General features: G+C 39.8%; 1 protein-coding gene across 37 annotated transcripts in view; it reads left to right on the forward strand.

Moving 5' to 3' along the window:
- The window catches only part of HNRNPC (heterogeneous nuclear ribonucleoprotein C (C1/C2)), a 57,453-nt gene continuing 37,148 nt past the window's right edge, over positions 347 to 20,651 (forward strand). For 3 of the 37 annotated variants that reach the window (XM_021098234.1, XM_021098251.1, XM_021098261.1), the window contains exons 1-3: positions 372 to 522; positions 5,712 to 5,875; positions 6,199 to 6,224. The gene's annotated coding sequence lies outside the window, so the exon portion shown is untranslated. 37 annotated transcript variants of the gene reach the window in all.

Here is a 20,651-nt window from a genome sequence, read left to right on the forward strand (position 1 = left end):
AGATCCCGGCGGGCCTTCTACCAGGTTCTCTAAGGAGCAGTGATAGGATCCCGTAGCCGCCAATCACAACCTCCCGGATACCCGGATATGAAGTGGTGCGCGGTACAAAGGCAGGTTTCCACCTACCGCTTCGTCAGTTACAGTGGCCAATAAGCATTTCTCAGGTGATAAATGACAGGAAAAATAACCAGTTACAAACTAATTTCGCTCACGCATGTGGAAATTCTCTTGCTTAGTCTAACCCACCACTGATTGTGATTGGACAGAATTGTGAAGAGCGGTAGAACTGTCTAATTAGAAGCGGGAGCGAGAAAAAGCTCAGCCAATAGGAAGAGTCCTAGAAGTGGGGCGGGGACTAGGCCTTCGCCTCGGCGGCAGAGGAGACTCGGGGGCCATTTTGTGAAGAGGCGAAGACTGAGCGGTTGCGGCGGTGTTGCCGACCTCGAGCAGCAGTCCGCTTCTCCACGTAGAACCCGGGAGTAGGAGATTCAGAATCGAATCTCTTCTCCCTCCCCCCTCCTGGTAAGTGGAGGGGGTGGAAGCAGGGGAGTCGCTGGGTTCCTTGGGGAGCGCGAGGGGGTGTGGGAGAAGACGGGGGAACCCTCCTCTCGGTAGAGTAAGCAGGCCCCCGTTTATTCTATTTGCACGGGGGGATTAGATCTTATGCAAGAGAGTTTTATAGGCCTCAGCCCTTGCGTGGATTTTTAACCTAATGTCCTCTAGGCCAGGATCGGCAGGGAGAATGTCCTTTTTCTTCTTCTCGCTCTCCTGTGTTAACGGCTGCTGTCCTTTCATTTTCTATGACCATGAGGTCTCTAAGAGAGATCATGAAAGGGAAGATCGAAATGCTCATTAGTATAGTCCTGTAAATTTAAAAATTGAGCGGGGGATGGGAAGGGTTATCAAGCAGATATTTATTGTACCGCAAGCCTCTAAATTCTGGAGCGTACCACAGGGTATAGTAATAAATATAACAATAGGTTTAATATTTTACCGGTTAGTTTTTGTTTCACTCCTCCCTGAGCAAATGATGGACTTCGACGTAGTTATTTTCAATTCTATTTTTTAAATTGTAATCTCATTTACATATTAACAGTAATAATGAAAGCTGGCTTTTTATCTACAGGTTACAAATCACTTGAAATATATAAGTTAGTGGAGCTTGCTTGAGGTAGGTATTACTGTCTTTCTCAGATAGAAACCGCAGCATGAGAGTGTGGATTGCCAGGGTCGTATTAAATCAGTAGCAGGAGTAGTAAGGAATTTGGCCACTAGGTTAAATTAAATGGCTTTTCCTACCTCTTGATGTGGTAGATACTAACATACTGTATTTGAATCTTTACAAGAACGTAATTACAGCAACCACTAGCGGTAATTGGAAATTCCCAAACTGCCCTTGGGAAAAATATTAAATTATGAGAATTACATATACTATTGTTGTAACTTCCTAAGACAATAAAGTTTGACTTTCAGGGTATTCTGGCATGCATTTTACAGATCATCCAAACGTTGACCAAAAAAAATGCGTGCCTGTATGCTTTTTATTAAGTAGGTATTATAGTGCTTATTATTTGCTAGGTTCTGAAGCATTCAAGTTTTTTCCTAAACTTGCAAAAATTATGTGGGTTTTTTAGTAGTATCACATTCGCATATCAGATCCTTTTTTTAATTCTTGTGTAAGATTTAGGTGATTTTATTTTTCATAACGTGTTGCTTTCACAAAAGCTAGTATTAGCACAGTTTAAACCAGTGCTGCAGAATAAATTCATCCCTTAGGAAACATACTTCATAGGCGCTGAAAGTATTCTTATTTTACATAGCTATGTACTTGTTCCCTCACCATGTAGATAACTGTTCTAATTGTAGTAAGAATCAAAAACGTTGCTTGGGAGTTCCCGTCGTGGCGCAGTGGTTAACGAATCCGACTAGGAACCATGAGGTTGCGGGTTCGGTCCTGCCTTGCTCAGTGGGTTAACGATCTGGCGTTGCGTGAGCTGTGGTGTAGGTTGCAGACACGGCTCGGATCCGCGTTGCTGTGGCTCTGGCGTAGGCGGTGGCTGCAGCTCCGATTCGACCCTAGCCTGGAACCTCCATATGCGCGGAGCGGCCAAAGAATAGCCAAAAAAAAAAAAAAAAAAAAAAAAAAAAAAAAAAAAAAAAAAAAAAAAAACGTTGCTTGCTTTTTTTTTTTTTTTGGATAAAGCCTGAATATTTATACTATTACATGGACTTAAAACTAAAATTAAGTGCAGAACTGCCAGAAGTGACATAAGGGGAGTTCGCTGGTGGCTCAGTGGGATAAAGATAAGTCACTGCTGTGGTGTAGGTTCAATACCTGGCCTAGGAACTTCCACATGCCTCAGTTGAGGCCAAAAAAAAAAAGCAGTGATTAGTTAATTTAGGGAATTATATACCTCAAAAATATTATTGGCAAATAGAAATGTAAGAAATAAGTTTTTAGGAATAATTATTCATAGGAATTGGAATTGAAGGACACTTCTTGCCTTGAGGTGTTAGAAATAACGGGTTCATTAAGATCAGCATGTACCAAGGTAACAGTTCCTTTGAGTTAATGTCTATCCGGGATGATTTGGCCACAGAATTAGTATCTAAAACAGTTGTAGATTTGATTTCAAGTAGGTAGGCATTAGTAACATTTTCATGTTGGCTGAAGAAGATTTAAGAAGGAAGATGCAATTGACCTTTTTGTGTTTCCCAGTGCTTATGCCACAGGAAAACTTGATGGTATTTGCTATTCCTTTGGTAGAGAATTTAAACACACCTTTTCCGTGATTATGTCTCCAGAGGGTTTTACATGGTGTGGGACCTTGTTATTATGAATGGAACTGCTGTTAGAAACAAGAAACTCCAAGGTAGCTAGTTATTCTAATACTAAAGATTAATCTTTTAACTGTGAGGCTTTAACTGGGGAGTGTTAGCAGTAGAAAGATCCTTGGCTTAGGAGGAGTTAAGAGAACTGGATATTTCCCCCTCCCCCCATTATTACCTCTCAGGCAAATCAGTTAAACTTTCTGGAATTCAGTTTTACACTTATGAGGGAGCTTAGATTTCTTACATGTTTTAATTTTGTTGCCAGAAAGCTAAAACATGTACAGAAATAGTTTTAATGTTGAAAGCAGTTTTGTTTTTGGCTATACCCTCAGCATTCCTGGGCCAGGGATTGAACCTGAGCCACAGTTGTAATGTCAGATCCTTAACCCCATGCACCACACAGGAACTTCTGAAAGCAGTTTTTGTGTATTAGTAGTTACTATTAACTACCTTAGTAACAGTATTTCAGTCTTCAAATAATTTTATTATTGTCTTTGGGGGATGTTACGTGCTCAAATTTAATGTGTACTCATTCTCATTGGGATCAGAGAAGCTTAAGGTTTTGTACACAATTTACTAGAGAATTGACTATGATAAAGAACCAGCACTGTTAGATGTAGCATAATGCTTGTATTCTTTTAGATATTTGGGGTTTATAAAGGAAAAAAGGATAACTGTAGGGTTTCATAGTATAGCATTTACTGTGATAGGTAATAATGTTCTTAAATTTATTTATATCACTCTTAACTAGGGGAAAGAGATTCCTTATTAAATTCTATATAGTGGCTCTTAAACATGAGCAGACATTAGAATCAGCCAGAGGGCTGGTTAGAACAGATTGCTGGGTTTTCCACTGCAATTCTCTAATCACTAATAGTGCCACATGATGTTGATTGACAGCCCTCACTTTGAGATACCCCTTTAGAGGGATCCAGATTTCCCAGGGGTTTGACAAAGTATAAACTAGGTATACTGTTTATTAATTGCAAAGATTACAGTTAGGTGTCAAAAGTTGGTTGGCTGTTTAAGTGGTGCTCATCAGTTTAACATACCATCTTGGGAGACAGGTAAACCTCTTGACTTTGAAAGATGTGCTTTCTTTTATAATGCTCCTTTTTAAGCTTATGTCTTGTAACACTTGGGCAAAAAATTTGTAGACGAGCTGCTTAGTTACTTACCATATGCTGAAATTTTCCAGTACTAGGTTCAGGCTATGTTCAGAAGAAAATTGAATTTTTTACCATAACGAAACATCCTTAACACTGACTCAAAGGAGCTAACATTCAAATAATGTACATTTTCTACAACTTTTTCTATAGTCAGTACCTTTGTACAATTTAACACATCAGTCTTAGTGTAAAAGTAACATGTAACCCTAAACTGGTCTGCTATGTACCTTAAAAATTTTTGGTTAGGAGTTCCTCTTGTGGCACAGCAGAAAGGAACCCGACTAATATCCATGAGGATGTGGGTTCAATCCCTGGCCTTGCTCAGTGGGTTAAGGATTTGGCATTGCTGTGAGCTTTGGTGTGGGTCACAGACCTGGCTTGGATCCTTCCTGGTTGTGGCTGTGGCCATCAGCTGTAGCTGCAGTTAGACCCCTAGCCTGGGAACTTCCATGTGTCATGGGTGTGGCCCTAAAGAAAAAAAAATTGGGGTGGGGATTAAAATTTTGGTAATTGTGTACCTGTTCTGTTGCTGTAGTCATTCATACATAATTGACTCAAGGAAAAGTTTAAAAGCTCAGCTTGAAATTTTTAGCTTACTGACATTTGAAAAGGAGAATAAAATCTCATGCCTGAAAATTGAAATTCAAGTGCAGTCATTCTTGATCAAAAACCTGCAATCTCATTGCAGATCTTGTTTTAGCAGATGAAACAACCAGCCTGTCATAGGGTGTTTCTGTCTTGGACTTAGCTGTATGTACTAGTTTATAAGCAGTGGGGGAGTTCCCGTTGTGGCTCAGTGGTTAACAACCCGATAGCATCCATGAGGACACAGTTCGATCCCTAGCCTTGCTCAGTGGGTTAAGGATCCGGCATTGCCGTGAGCTTTGGTATAGGTCACAGACTGCGCTCAGATCCCTTGTTGCTGTGGCTCTGGCTAGGCTGGCAGCTACAGCTCCGATTGGACCCCTAGCCTGGCAACCTCCATGGGCCTCGGGTGTGGCCCTAAAGACAAAACGAAACAAAAACACATCAGCGGGAGGGCAGAAACAAATTTCTTAAGGACCATAATTTATTTTTGTCTGTTTTATGACATTAAATACTCAGTAGGCATAATCTTTTTTCCTTTTTTTGTGGTTTTTCATTCTGTTGTTGAGTGGATTAATATACTCTTTGTTTAAATCATCTTTCCCCCTGATAGAACCTATCAGGTCTTGTGATTTGATCACTCATTTGGAGAGTAGATGTCATCTCTAGTATGTATCTTTCAGGGTAGAGCATTCCACTTCTGTTTGTATCATGGGAAAAGCTATGAGGACCTAAAATTTAAAGCCCAGGAATCTGTTTATCTTCATAATCTTGATGTTTGACATCTGCTCACTTCATCTCTGTTGGCTTGGTTTTTCCGTATTTTCTTTGCTCAAATTGCCGAATATCAAGATGACTGTGGACTTTTTTTTACCTTTCTTTTGAAACCCTTAAGGAAATACAGGTTCATATTTAGTTAATTTTAGTCATCAACTGACGTTGAAGAATTGTGAAGACCATCACTGGTAGAGGTGATTATTCTACAGAGGCTCTCCTCCATCCCAATGGGATGTTATGCTTTACCAAAATGTACTAGATGCAATGGACAGATGTTTCTGTCTTGGGGGTTAAGGGCACAACATTTCTGAGGAACTCTGACTCAAACTGTCCCTTCTCCTTTCACAGGGCAGCAAGGCGAACCCCATCCCTACTCACTGGAGCTCAGCTTTGATTTTTAACCTCCCTTCCCCAACCTTCCAGAACACACACATTCCCATTCCAAAAATGATTTTATAAAGACATTTTAAACATAATGATGCAACTTGGTGTGCACTACAGCAAATTTACAGGTGTTTTTTTTTTAATTGTTTCCAAAAACGGGACTTGGATTTAAGATGTAATTTTTAAATTTCTATTTTTTTCTGCAGCAGTTGGGTTAGAGGAGGAGGAGCCTTTTAGCCTCTCATAAACTGACCTCTCTACTTCCTCGTGTATTTTTTAGATTGATTGATGATGTGGAAAGGGCTTTGCTTGTCTGCTACTGAGAACTTTACCCTTGCGGTTTTTGTGGAAACTGCTTTTGGAAAGAAAAAGAAATGAACTTTACTGACTTGACATTTTTGCACCTCCCGTTTTTCTAATCTGGGCTATTTTTATTTTTGTTTTTTTACAGTGAGATTTTTTTGATCTTCAGCTACAGTAAGTTATTCCAATTTTTTTTTTACATTTTTCCTGACTTTCCGCTGATTTCCTTTTTATTGTTGTTACTAGTTACTATTATTATTATTTATTATACTTAATGATGGTGATGATGATGATGATAATGACACTGATGATTTTTAACCGGATTAAAATCTTGAGTTTTTCTGAATGTTGATAAGAATTTCTCCGGCCTCCTGATTGACTTTGGAGTTTTGCATCTTGGGAGAGAAAGTGAAGGCATTAGCATTTTTAAGTGGATTGATCACATAAACCTTTTCTCTCCCAACCTCCCCTTGCCCTCATCCCCTTCCCCACGCTTGAAAGAAATTTTGCTGGCTGTTAAGTCTGTGACCTTATTTTTCCTGATCTTTAACTTAACTGTTTTAGAGCATCTCTGGACGTCTGTATTTTTAATTTTTTTATTTTTATTTTTTTTTATTTTTAATCTTTCATTTGTTAAATTTTTAAACTGTGCTGCAATAAAATGTGTGTGGTACTACTTAACACCTATGATGGTGATGGCATTTTCCCAGAAAGCCATCTCCCTCCTGTTTCCCTTGAAATCCCATCCTGCTTTTCCTGTACACTGCCCCTCACAAACCACAAGCTGCAGCAACATGGATGCCCAGCCTGGAGCAGCAGCAGCCAGGATGATCTGGAGCCAGGGGGGCCTTCGGAACAGATGCACACCCTTCCTGGGTGATGGTAAGAGGTGTGAGGTCCACTTGGTTTCATTGCAAAGACTAGGAAATAACGCCTGTTTGAGTTTAGTTGATGTGGTGTAGGTGAAGGGTTTGTGTGTGTATCTCAAGAGACATTTCCCAGGAAGACCACTTCAGATTTTATAAATGAATGGAATTATGAGTATCAAACTTGGGCTTGCTTGAGTTTTCATAATTGGAAAGAGCAGCAGAAGTTTATGTATACTTTAGAATGAAAATGGTTTGTTTTAATGATTAGCAACAAGACACGACACATTAGGTGGTCCTTTTTCTTAGACTTGCAAATTAATAAAAATTTTCTGTCATTTAGAACTTTCCTTGAGTCTGTGACAACAGTTTTGGATTGTGTTCTATTTAGACTGTTACTAAACATAAACCACAAGAAACACCCTGTGATACTGAAATGCTACGTCACTGGGAGGTTTTTTAAAAAGAAGAGGATAAGTAGGCTTTTTAATGTAGAAAGAAAAATCTGTATCATCTCTGTATCCAAATCAGAAAAGAGCTGTTGACCTCTTTTTCAGTGATTACTTGTGGCTTAGCTAGGTATTAGAGAATCCACTATGTCCCCAAGGATAAAAAGGAGTGAATCTGGTCTTTCACAAGAAAAAAGATTAGTAAGGATGTGGATAGCCAAAGAGTTAAGAATATTAGCAACCTGTAGTATTTTACCGACAGTAGTGGAATGTTTGGATAACTAACTTTACAGTTGCTTTAATAGATTTTGAGCTGAGGTAGGGCAGGGAGGAGAAGTAAAATGATTTTTTTAAAGGTATGTTTAGTGCCATGGTACTAGTGTAAATCATATACTTGACCCTTTCCTTTAGTCGTACTGAAAGTAAAATCTAGTGAATACTTACGGCAGCCTCAAAGGAAAACAATGGGTGAAAGTTAAGTAGAATGTTTTGAGGTTATCTGAGGAATGGGAAAATTTTCTGTTATAGATCCAAGTTTTATTGATGCCCTCTATTGTATGAAAGCTGTTTTTACCTGTTTCTGTCATTTTGTGACACCTGTTCACTTATAGATTCAGTTTATTTTATGGGTCATGTTTTTCTGGTTTTGAGTATGTGAAAAAGTATTATAGTTCTTCAGAGACTCAGCCTTTTGAGATGAGATAATGTAGAGGTAGGCAGTCTGTCAACCATGCAAAAATGGGTACCTAATTGGCTCTTTTAAGACATCAGGAAATGCTTTTAAGGGAGCTGAACCGAATCTCAAGAGGTAAGGCCAGATTGTAAAAAAAATTTAATGCCATGCCAAGAGTTTGTATTTTATCCAGGAACCAATGGTGAACTATTGAAAGATTCTAAATTGGAGAGTGACATCAGATTTTCATTTTTAGAAATGTCATTTTGATCACAATGTGAAAATGGCATAGAGGAGAATGAGACTGAAAGTAGGTGATGAATAAGGAATATACTAAAATAGAAGGGAGAATAATGACCTGGCCTGGCCAAGAGCCATGGTATTGGGATTAGGAGGAGGTAAATTTAGGGGAATTTGGTGGTGGCTGTGATAATGAGTGAGGAATTTTGCATGATTTCTGGGTTTCAAGTTAGAGATGTTTTTGTTCATTAAACATTTCAGTGCATATTCTGAAAATCACCATTAGACTTGGGCATAGACAGATGAACAAAGCATACTGTCTCCTGCCCTTATGAGTATTATAGACCATTGATAGAAGAAAAGTGAGTAGCACTTTCATAGTCTACATCCATGAAGGAACAGAGTGAGGGATAGTTAAGGGAACCAAACTTAGAATGTGGAGGTTGGGAGGGTGCTGCCAGCAAAGTGAACTTAAGGGAAGTGATGCTGAAATTGAGGTCTGTAAGTGGATTTTCATACCTGAAATCACGTATAGTAGGGGGAAGGAACTTGGCCTCAGAGCAAAATTTTACTGGAGGAGAGTCACCATGAGTGCATAGAATAAGAAGTGAAGTTGGAAAGATAGGCAGGTAAGTACCAAGCAAAATATACAGATCCTTATAGGCCCATGTTTAAGATCTAGATTATTTTGGCACACTGGGAATCTGTTGAAGGACCTTGCAGATTGGAAAGATCAGATCGATATTTTTGGAATTTACATCTGGCTGTTTTGTGGGGAATGTTAGTAATGAGGACTAAGTACAAGTAAGACTAAATTGGTTAGAAGACCTGTTACAGTAGGCCACTATTGTTCTTTTTTTTTTTTTTTTTTTTTTTTTTGTCTTTTTGCTATTTCTTTGGGCCGCTCCCGTGGCATATGGAGGTTCCCAGGCTAGGGGGTCTAATCGGAGCTGTAGCCACTGGCCTACGCCAGAGCCACAGCAATGCGGGATCCGAGCCGCGTCTGCAACCTGCACCACAGCTCACGGCAACGCCAGATCGTTAACCCACTGAGCAAGGGCAGGGACTGAACCCGCAACCTCATGGTTCCTAGTCGGATTCATTAACCACTGTGCCACGATGGGAACTCCTATTGTTCTTTTTTTAATCTGAGCTGCAGCTGCTGGCCTATGCCACCTCTGTAGCAACACCAGATCCTTAATCCACTGAGCAAGGCCAGGGATCGAACCTCCATCCTCATGGATAGTAATCTGGTTCTTAATCCACTGAGCCACCACAGGAACTCCAGTCTGTTTATTTCTTAGAAGAAAGTAGGCCTAAGGGCATTTGCCCTGGTTTTTCAAATGAGTTTTCTTTGGGTGTATAAGCAAAGGTGATGAGTTTAAAGAGGATAGATAGGCTGGCTTTAGAAAGTTACTAGTTAGGCTTAGGTTGTGGCTTAGGTTGCAACTGCCCCTTGGATCTGATGCCTGGCCTGGAATTCTGTATGCTGCAGGGTGGCCAAAAGAAAGAAAATATATAAATAAATAATTTGCCCCAAATTAGACATACCTAACAAATAAGGCAATTAACCTGGAGATTTCAGTTCTTGGCTTTTTTTCCCCCCACCCGCCCAGGGCCACCCTTGCAGCATATGGAAGTTCCCAGGCTGTTACGTAGGTCTGCAACCTACGTAACAGCTCACGGCAACGCCAGATTCTTAACCCACTGAGCAAAGAGGCCAGGGATTGAACCCATGTCCTCATGAATGCTAGTCGGGTTTGTTACCACTGAGCCACAACCGGAACTCCCAGATTTCAATTCTTAACCATATTAGACTGACTGTACTTGACATGGAAAGTACTCTAGTAAAACAAATCTTTAATTTTGTTACAGTACCAAAAAAATACCTTGGGATTTTGTTTTTAACAGGTTTTAAGCTAAATGTCATTGTTACGTATTTTGTTGTTCAATTCACAAAGAGTTTATATAGCATGAGGAAGTATCCAAGGTAATAAATTATTTAGGTAGATGTAGTTTTGTATAATTTTGCAGAATCTTTGGATGTGACAGACAGCATTCTTTTAGGGAAGTAAATTCATTTAAAACAGTTTCAGTAGAGGGGAAAAAATGTATTATTTATAGTTTTTAAAAATACAGAACCCAGGAGTTCCGCTTGTGGCTCAGTGGTAACACAACTAGAAACCATGAGGATGTGAGTTCAATCCCTGGCCTCTCTGAGTGGGTTAAGGATCCAGCCTTGCCATGAGCTGTGGTGTAGGTCTCAGGCATAACTCAGGCGTGGCTGTGGCTGTGGTGTAGGCCAGCAGCTGTAGCTCCCATTTGACCCCTAGCCTGGGAACTTTCATATGCCACACATGAAGCCCTAAAAAGCAAAACAACCCCCCCCCCCAGCCTCAAGGGATGTGTTACTTAAGTCTAGTGGTCCTTTTTCAGTCCATAACACACTTGACTTAATGGGTTTAATTTAACCATTCTAGCCATTTTTCTTCCTTGAAACATTTTAAAATAGCTTCCATTTAAAATAGCTTGTTCTCTTTCTGCTGATTTTTCTCCCGCTCAGCTGGAGTGCCCAGTGGTTAAGTTCTTCCACTTCTCTTTTCTACTCACACTTCCTAGGTCTTTTCAGTTGCATGATTTTAGGTACTGTCTATAAGCCGATGGATGATTCCCACACGTTTATCACCAGTCTGGACTTCTCTTCTGAATGATGTACTTAGCTCTCCAGTTACCTACCCGACAGTTTGCTTGACTGTTAAATAAGTATATCAATTTAAAAGTGGAAAATTGGGCTTCTGGGCTCCTAGGCTCCTGCTATGCTTCCCTCAAACCTTCCTTCAGTGTTGCCCATTTCAGTTAGTGAAAAATGCAGTTTTCGTGTCAGTCCAGACTTTGGTCAGTCATCCTTAACTTTTTTCCTCACATAGTTCACCTCTGATATTGTAGAAAATCCTGTCATCTCTGCCTTTAAAATATAACAAGAATTGGTAATTGATTCTTCTATCATTTGATCCAGTCCTAAGCCATCATTTGTCTCTTGTGCATTTTTGTCATAGATTTATGTTTCTTTTGCCTCTTCATACCACCGTGTGGTAGCTAGATGGATTCTATTAAAATGTAATGCTTGAAGGAGTTCCTGTTGTGGCTTGGTGGTAACGAACCCAACTAGTATCCATGAGGATGCAGGTGCAATCCCTGGCCTTGCTTAGCGGGTTAAGGATCAGGCATTGCCGGGAGCTGTGGTGTAGGTAGCAGTACAGCCTGGATCTGGCGTTGTTGTGGTGTAGGGTGGAAGCTGCCGCCCTGATTAGACCCCCAGCCTGGGAACTAACATAGGCCACATGTGTGGCCCTTTAAAGTGTGCACACACACAAAAGTAATGCTTGAAAGTATTACCTGCTTGAAATGCAACAGCTGCCTATTTCAGCCTTAAAGTTGAAACTTTACTGTGATTTACAAGACACCCTAAATGATCTGTTGTGCCCCTCCTCCATAGTTAATAGCATCCCACTGGTCTCCTTACCTTTCCTTGGAATTTTCTTCTATTAGATATTCAGAAGGTTAGATTCCTCATTTCATTAGGTTCTTAATCAGAAGCCACCACCTCAGTGCTGTTTTCCCTCAATCTTCTAAATACTCTTTAGCACTTTTCACCAGCTCATATGTTACAGAAATTTATTTTCTACTATGGAGAAATGTCTAGAAAGATACATGTGAAATAGCATTGGTTACTTCTGGACTGGGCCAGGGGGATTTAGGAGGGTTAGAAGGAAATTTTTGCTTTGTGAGATTGAAAACTGTTAGTAGTGAGCAACACCATATTAGTTTGCTTCTGATTTTAAAACCTGAGACTCCTTATTGTAGGTATATTTAACTCTTAAGATTCTGTGTCTGGGTATAAATAACTATAGCCTGTGTAGAAGGAGTTAAGGAAGCAGTTTTTGTAGTTAAGTTGTAAAAAACAGCTTTAAAATAGGATTGGTTGTGATGGAATGAATTATGTTAGCATTTGAGGGCATAGGCTGCTTGTTGCCTGTAATAGGGCTGTAGTCACAATTTGAAAGAACTTAAAAAATTTATTATCCAGGGAGAATTCATAGCTATTTTTGAGAGGTAGCCATGGCAGATTAGAGGTCCCATGAGTTTTTTCTCCTACTGGATCTGATTCCAGTTTTTCCTGTCTGAAATACTCATCCTGTTTCCCATTTAGATTAATATATGGCTTTTGAGTTTTCGAATTCATATAACTCCCTGGAAGTTCATTGAACCAGTCTTAGGCTTTTCTAACTAGTCTGGAATGACATTTAAGAATAATAGAATACATGTTAAATTTTTCCCTCAGCTCTCAATAAAATTCTGTATTCTGAAAATGATGTAGCCATTTATAATGTGCTGTAATTCCTTATATTAATGCTTTAATTATAGTTATTGTGACATAAATGGTTTTGTTTTAACTTTAAGAAAACATGGCTAAAATTGAGGTAGTTAAATGTGCTTTTCCAAAGGAAAATTTTCTCTTGTTCTTGCAAGTTTGTTGACTTCTTTATTTTGGAGTTACACAGCTGTTTGTGCTGTTTGAAATGTAGTTTTACTAAAATTAAAAAGAGAATACTAGGAGTTCCCATAATGGTGCAGCGGAAATAAATTCGACCAGGAACCATGAGGTTTCGGGTTTAATCCCTGGTGTTGTTCAGTGGGTTAAGGATCTGATGTTGCCATGAGCTGTGTTGTGGGTCACAGACACAGCTCAGACCTGGTGTTGCTGTGGCTGTGGTGTAGGCTGGCAGCTACAGCTCAAATTAGACCCTTAGCCTGGTAACCTCCATATGCCGCAGGTGTAGCCCTGAGAAGACAAAAAGAGACCAAAAAAAAAAAGGAATACTAGGAGTTCCATGGTGCCCTAGCAGTTGGGGACTTGGCCTTGTCACTGCTGTGGCTTGGGGTTCAGTCTGTCTGGGAACCTCCACATGCCATAGGTGTGGTCAAAAAAAGAGGAATACTATGACTTTAAGATTGATGTAGATTTTTTTTAAGAGAAGGTAGCTCCATTTTATTTTACCTTTAGTACAAATAAGCAATGCATGCTCATATAACATTTAGAAAATGCAAAGCAGGCCCCTCCAAAAAGACATACTTAACCATCCAAAGTAAAGGGTTTCGTGTGGCCTTCCAGGTTTGTTTGTTTTTTTTTTTTTTTTTTGGCTGTCCCGGAGTGTGTGGAGTTCCCAGGCCAGGGATCAGATCTGAGCCACATTTGTGGCCTGCGCTGCAGCTTCGGCAACATTGGATCCTTAACCCACTGTGCCGGGCCAGGGATCCATCCTGTGTTCCAGCATTCCCAAGAGGCTGCAGATCATGTTGCGCTTCTGTGGGAACCTCAGCAAATGTAGGCTTTTCAGAAAAGTCATGTCATACATCCAGCACATACATTTAAGTAGTAGTTTTTTCTTCAACATGAATATAAGATTAATGTAGGATGTTATTAAATGCAGATCTCTTAAAAATTGTAATAGCTGCTTTGTATTACATGGCATACTTCTGCAATATTTTACTTAACCAGTACTCTATTGTTGGGCCATTAGGCCCCCCTCCCAATTCCCCCCCCTTTATTTATCTATTTTTTTGTCTTTTGTCTTTAGTCTTTTTGGACCACATCTGCAGCACATGGAGGTTCCCAGGCTAGGGGTCTAATTGGAGCTGTAACTGCAGGCCTTCACCACAGCCACAGCAGTGCCATATCCAAGCTGCATCTGTGACCCACACCATAGCTCACGGCAACACCTTAACCCACTGAGTGAGGGCAGAGATCAAACCTACAACCTCTGGTTACTAGTCGGATTCCTTTCCTCTGCACCATGACAGGAACTCCCCAATTTCCCCTTCTATAAACAGTTTTTATTAACAATTGAATGATGTTACAATTAAGATTTTGTAAATACCCTTAGAATTAAGCTCCAGAAGTATAATTGTTCAAGGGCATTTATGTTTTAAAAGCTTTTCAGGAGTTCCTGTTGTGGTGCAGTGGAAGCAAATCTGACCAGTATTCATGAGGACAAGGGTTTGATCCCTGGTCTCACTGAGTGAGTCGGGGATTCGGCAATGTCATGAGCTGTGGCTGGCAGCTCTGATTTGACCCCTAGCCTGAAAGCTTCCATTTGCCACACCTGTGGCCCTAAAAGCCCACTCCCCCAATTTTTTTTTAATCTAGTTTGCTCTCCAAAAAGGAGTTCCAGTCGTGGCTCAGAGGAAATGAACCTGACACAGGTTTGATCCCTGACATCGCTTGGGTTAAGGATCCAGTGTTGCCATGAGCTGTGGTGGTGACAGACGGGGGGCTTGGATCTGCTGTGTTAATGGCGTAGGCTTGTTAATGGCGTAGGCTGGTGGCTACAACTCTGATTTACCTCTAGCCTGGGAACCTCCATATGCTACAGTCACGGCTCTAAAAAGACACAGACACAAAAAGCCAATTTACTTACTGGAAATACAAGTGACCACTAATAATTAACTTTTAGTTTTGTGAATTACTTGGATTTATTGCCTATGTTTTAAGGTTTGACATTAAATTAAGTGTTCATAAATTGAAGAGTAAGAATGTTATAGTGTTAATAGTTTTTCTGAGTGAAAAATTGCTGCCAGGTTGACTATTTTTCTGTGTATAGTTTGAGATGCATAGATAATGTTTATTCCCATGTATATGCATATATTCGGTGCCTTTTTTTTTTTTTTTTTTTTTTTTTTTGCTTTTGCTTTTTAGGGTCACACCCACAGCATATGGAGGGAGATTCCCAGGCTAGGGATCCATTCAGAGCTACAGCTGCTAGCCTACTCCACAGACATAGCCATGGCAGATCCGAGCCGCATTTTTGACCCACCCCACAGCTCACGGTAACACGGGATCCTTAACTTACTGAGTGAGGCCAGGGATTGAACCTGCGTCTTCATGGATCCTTGTTGGGTTTGTTAACTGCTGAGCCACAAAGGGAACTCCTATTCAGTGCTCTCTTAATTTTATTGCGAAAAAATTTCAAACATGCAAAAGAGAAAATAGTATGGTCAGTATTCATAAATTCATAAATTTATGCAGCTTTAATAATTTTTGGGTAATCTTATTTCATCTGTATCTGCATCTACACCCTTCCCCTCATGTTATTTTGAAGTAAATGAATACTTACTATATTTCTTCCATAGATATATCAGTATGTTTTTTAGAAGATAGGGGCTTTAAGAAAACAGTCATCACACGAAAACATTGAATAAATTGAATATATTTTAGGACCCTATAATACTGTTCTGAGGACTGAATAAGGCATTCTCTTAGTAGTGTTTTATTTCTATGGGAACGGTAATGCGGGTTGTGGGTTTTTGCTTACATACTGTTTTGTGTAGTCCTTCTTAGATTTGGGAAGTTCTATTTATTAGAACTTAGAAATAAGTGTAAAAAAATTTTTGAGATAAAATCTTGGTATGGTTATTCTCATGTATGATAAAATTGAGTTTTCAGGATAACAGAAAATGAGATTCTGCTACATTTTTTTAATTAATTTTTTTATGTTAGGGCCGCACCCTCAGCATATGGAAGTTCCCAGGCTAGGGGTCGAATTGGAGCTGTAATTGCCAGCTTATGCCATAGCCATGGCAACACTGGATCCTTAACCTACTGAGCGAGGCCAGGGATTGAACCTGCGTCCTCATGGATGCTAGTCAGATTCATTTCTGTTGAGCCACGACGGGAACTCGTACTGTAGAAATATTAATGTGTTTATTTGATAGCTTGATGCTTGCCTAGATCCCACTGAGTGTTATATAGCAAAAACACAGTATTATCTTCGTAAAATCTGAAAAATCTTGATTTTTCCCTAACACGTGTCTCCAGGGGATGGTGGTAGAGTTTGTTTTTTTTTGTTTGTTTTGTTTTGGTTTTTTTTGTCTTTTTGCTATTTCTTTGGGCCGCTCCCGCGGCATATGGAGGTTCCCAGGCTAGGGGTCGAATCGGAGCTGTAGCCACAGCTCACGGCAACGCTGGATTGTTAACCCACTGAGCAAGGCCAGGGACCGAACCCACAACCTCATGGTTCCTAGTCGAATTCGTTAACCACTGCGCCACGATGGGAACTCCAGATGGTGGTAGACTTTTAAAAAAGTGTATTTGTTGAAACCCAGTGCTCAGTTTGAAAAACTGAAGCATTCTACAAGATAATAAAGAAATGAAGTCTTATTAAATATTGTTAACCCTTGCTATTCAGAATATGGTCTGCGCTCCAGAACAGCATATTGTTATCGTCATCATCTGGAAGTTTCTTAGAAATACAGAATTTTATACCTTATCCTAGAACTGTGATGGGCACATTAGAGAGATGTGCTGGTCTCAACCACTTTCACTCCTTTTTATTGCTTGCTCGGGAATTAGAAATTTTGGTAGATTTCTGGCAAGAGTGTTTTTGATGTCTGGGAAGCAAAGCTGAGTCATTTTATGTTAATTTGAAATAATGGAGTATAAAAAAAATGACCATTTTGTGTGCAAAATTTCAACTAATGACTCTCGCTAAATTTCACATTGACTTAAGAGTCATGTAGTTTTCATCAGGCAGGCTGGCTAAACAGTGGTGCTACTTAAGCTAGTAATCAGAAATACATGCTGTTTGTGTGAGTTTTGAATTTTCTGAGCTCTTAGGCAAATTGCATGTCTGGTATAATGTGACCAATCTATATTTATCTCTTGGTGATAAATGATAGCTGAAAAGATTCATGTTTTAAAACAGTTTTGTAGATCAAGGTGGCTCACTGACGTAATTTAGTTATATGACCATTTTCTCCTTTCCCCAACTTTTAAGCACACAGAATAATGAATTTCTATTGTACTTAAATGGCCATGTTTGCTTTTTTTCAGTGATTTTTGCTGAACTACTAAAAGGAAATTGCTGATATAAGACAAAGCCCTACATTTGCATTCTTAAGCATGAATCTCTAAATATACCCTTCTCCTGACCAAGAGCTTATACACTCATTCAGTTATATTAGAAATAAGTCTTTAGGGAGTTCCCGTGGTGGCGCAGTGGTTAACGAATCCGACTAGGAACCATGAGGTTGCGGGTTCGATCCCTGCCCTTGCTCAGTGGGTTAACGATCCGGCGTTTGTGGTGTAGGTCGCAGATGCGACTCGGATCCCACGTTGCTGTGGCTCTGGTGTAGGCTGGCAGCTACAGCTCCAATTTGACCCCTAGCCTGGGAACCTCCATATGCCGCAGGAGCGGCCCAAGAAATAGCAAAAAGACAAAAAAAAAAAAAAAAAAAATAGAAATAAGTCTTTAGGAGTTGTTATTCCTTTCGTGGCGCAGCAGAATCCGAGTAGGAACCATGAGGTTGCAGCTTTGATCCTTGGCCTTGCTCAGTGGGTTAAAGATCTGGCGTGGCTGTGGCTATGGCGTAGACCGGCCCAATAGCTCTGATTAGACCCCTAGCCTGGGAACCTTCATATGCCGAGGGTTTGGCCGTAAAATGACAAAAGACAAAAAAAAAAGGAGAGAAGTCTTTAATGTATTTTTTGTTTGTTCAGTAGTTTTATGTATTGCATGTGCCCTTGATGTTTTAGTTCCCAGTTAAGATTTATTCACCTTGCTGAAGTGATTTTGAAATGTTAATTTTCCTATGAAAAGCATTCTCTTATGTATTTCTAATGCTTGTTTGATACTTACAGATTCAGAAACCTCTTTTTTTTCAAATGGCTTAAAATGGTCACAGAGTACATAGATGTTGTTTAGGAGTTCTACTATATAGAAATTGCTCTAGAATGTGATGGGTTCTAAAATCTGTCTTTTTTTCCCCCTTAAATATGATACTCAGAAAGAGGTGACCTAACATTTAATTGTGGGAGGAACAAATTAGGGAGTATGGTATTAACAGATAGAAACTACTGTTATAGGTAAGCAACAAGAGTTTATTGTATAGCACAGGGAATTATACCCAATATCTTGTAACAACCCCAAAATAGAATATACCAAAAAAGAAAAACCCTAAATCACTATGCTGTATAAGTGAAATTAATGAAATATTGTAAATCACCTATACTTCAGTTTAAAAAAAAACTTGATGGCACTGCTGATTAGAAGGTTGTGGATATGGAGAGAAATATCCATATCTGTTGGGACTGCCATCAAGTGAGAGGCCCCAAATTATGGAATGCAATATCCAGTGAAAGTTTTTTGTCTTAGGCCCAATTCTTTGATTTTATGTAGTTCTGAATTGCTCTGGAGGAAAGGAAGCACCCAGCTTTTCTAATTCTGTTTAGGACTTAATAGAAAAGCTTCTCTGATCATAATCATTAAATTCCAGGGTAGCTTGAAACTCTTTGCAGAATGAAAAAATTATGAAACTCAGAAGATATTAAAGAAAGATTGCGAGAGGTCTCTTGTAGCTCAGAGATCAGTATTGAGTCTGGTGTTGTCACTGTAGTGGCTTGGGTTGGATCCCAGGCCAGGAACTTTGGCAAGCCACAGGTGTAGTCAAAAAAATGAAAGAGGAGTTCCCATTGTGGCTCAGTGGGTTAAGAACCTGACATAGTGTCCTTGAGGATGTGGGTTCGATCCCTGGCCTTGCTTAGTGGATTAAGGATCTGGCATTGTTACAAGCTGTGATGTGTGTTACAGATGCGGCTGGGATCTCGTATTGCTGTGGCTGTGGCCGAGGCTTGCAGCTACAGCTTTGATTCAACCCCTAGCCAGGGAACTTCCACATACCACAGGTGCAGGAGTAAAAAGAAAAAGAAAAGAGATGGGGAAAAGAATATTTTCAAAGTTCACAATCTTACCACATCCTAACTTGTTGAACACTAGCATATATGTAATCTTCTGGATAACTTGTATATTATGTTTATCTTGAACATCTCCTTTTTTTTAAAGTTTTTTACTTTAATCTTGAACATCTCTTGGTTTAGTTTTTAAATATTAGTCTCACATAATGCACTTGGTTTCTAATTTTTCACTTAATATGTCTGCATCCTTGTTCCCTCTGAGTTTGTGGTTGTTGTTTTGTTTTTGTTTTTGTGTTTTAGGGCCATATGTGCAGCATAGGGAAGTTGCCATGCTAGGGGTCAAATGGGAACTACTACAGCTGCTGACCTATGTCACAGCCGCAGCCACACCAGGCATCATCTTTGACTTACAATATAGCTTATGGTAATGCTGGATCCTTCACTCAGTGATCAAGGCCAGGGATTGAACCCACATCCTCATGAACTAGTTGGGTTCATTACTGATGAGCCACGATGGGAACTCTCAAATAAGTTCTTAAAAGTGAGATTATTGGGAGTTCCCATTATGGTTCAGTGGGTTAAAGATACGACATTGCAGCAAGCTGTAGTGCAGGTTGCAGGTGTGGCTTGGACCTGTCTTGCCAGGCCTATGGTTTAGGTAGGCCTCAGCTGCAGCTCAGATTTGGCCTGAAGCCTGGGAACTTCCATATGCCACAGGTGTGGCCATTTAAAAAAATAAAAATGAGTTCCCCCTTTGTGGCTTAGAGGTTAAGGAATCTGGCTAGCATCCATGAGGATGCAGGTTCGATCCCTGACCTTGCTCAGTGGGTTAAGGATCCAGTGTTGCCATGAGCTGTGGTGTAGGCCGGCAAGTACAGCCCTGATTAGACCCCTAGCCTGGGAATTTCCATATGCTGTGGGTGCAGCCCTAAAAAAAAATAAGTAAAAAATCCTTAAGGCTTTTATTAAAATAGTCTGGTTGTCCTTTGAAAATGTAATTGCCATTTCATACTGTGACAAACAATGTATGAAGTGACCATTTCCATTTCTATTTTAAATGTTACTCGTTTAGTAGGTAAAGTATGGTATTTGGTTTAATCTTTTATCTCCATTATGTGGTGATGATTTTTTGTTGTTGTTCCAATCACCTTTTGTGTCCTTGTCCCATTTTTTTATTGGTATTTACCAATAATAGTAAATGATGAAATAGTAGCAACAGCTGCATCATCTATACTTGCTGTGTGCTAGGTACCATGTTCTATGTTTACCGTACCTTACTTCATTTACACCTCATACCTATCCTATGAGACAAGTACTATCAGTGATACCCATTTTATGATTGAAGAATCTGGTGTTTGAGGGATTGGCACTCCAAAGGGAAGTATGCTGCTCAAGTGGTTGACTTTGAAATTGAAACAGATGAATCGAGCTGACCGTGAGGCCTCTGAGCTCTTAATCATTGGGATGTTTATTATTTTCATACATTCTTATATACAGTGTGTGGACAAGTAATATGTATTGCACACATAAGGGCTTTATTATTATTGTTGGGGTTTTTTGTTGTTGTTATTGTTGTTGTTTTGGTCTTTTTGTCTTTTTTTAGGGCTGTACCCTGGGCACATG

This window comes from Sus scrofa, chromosome 7 (genome assembly GCF_000003025.6).
Source record: "Sus scrofa isolate TJ Tabasco breed Duroc chromosome 7, Sscrofa11.1, whole genome shotgun sequence".
Taxonomy (NCBI): domain Eukaryota; kingdom Metazoa; phylum Chordata; class Mammalia; order Artiodactyla; family Suidae; genus Sus; species Sus scrofa.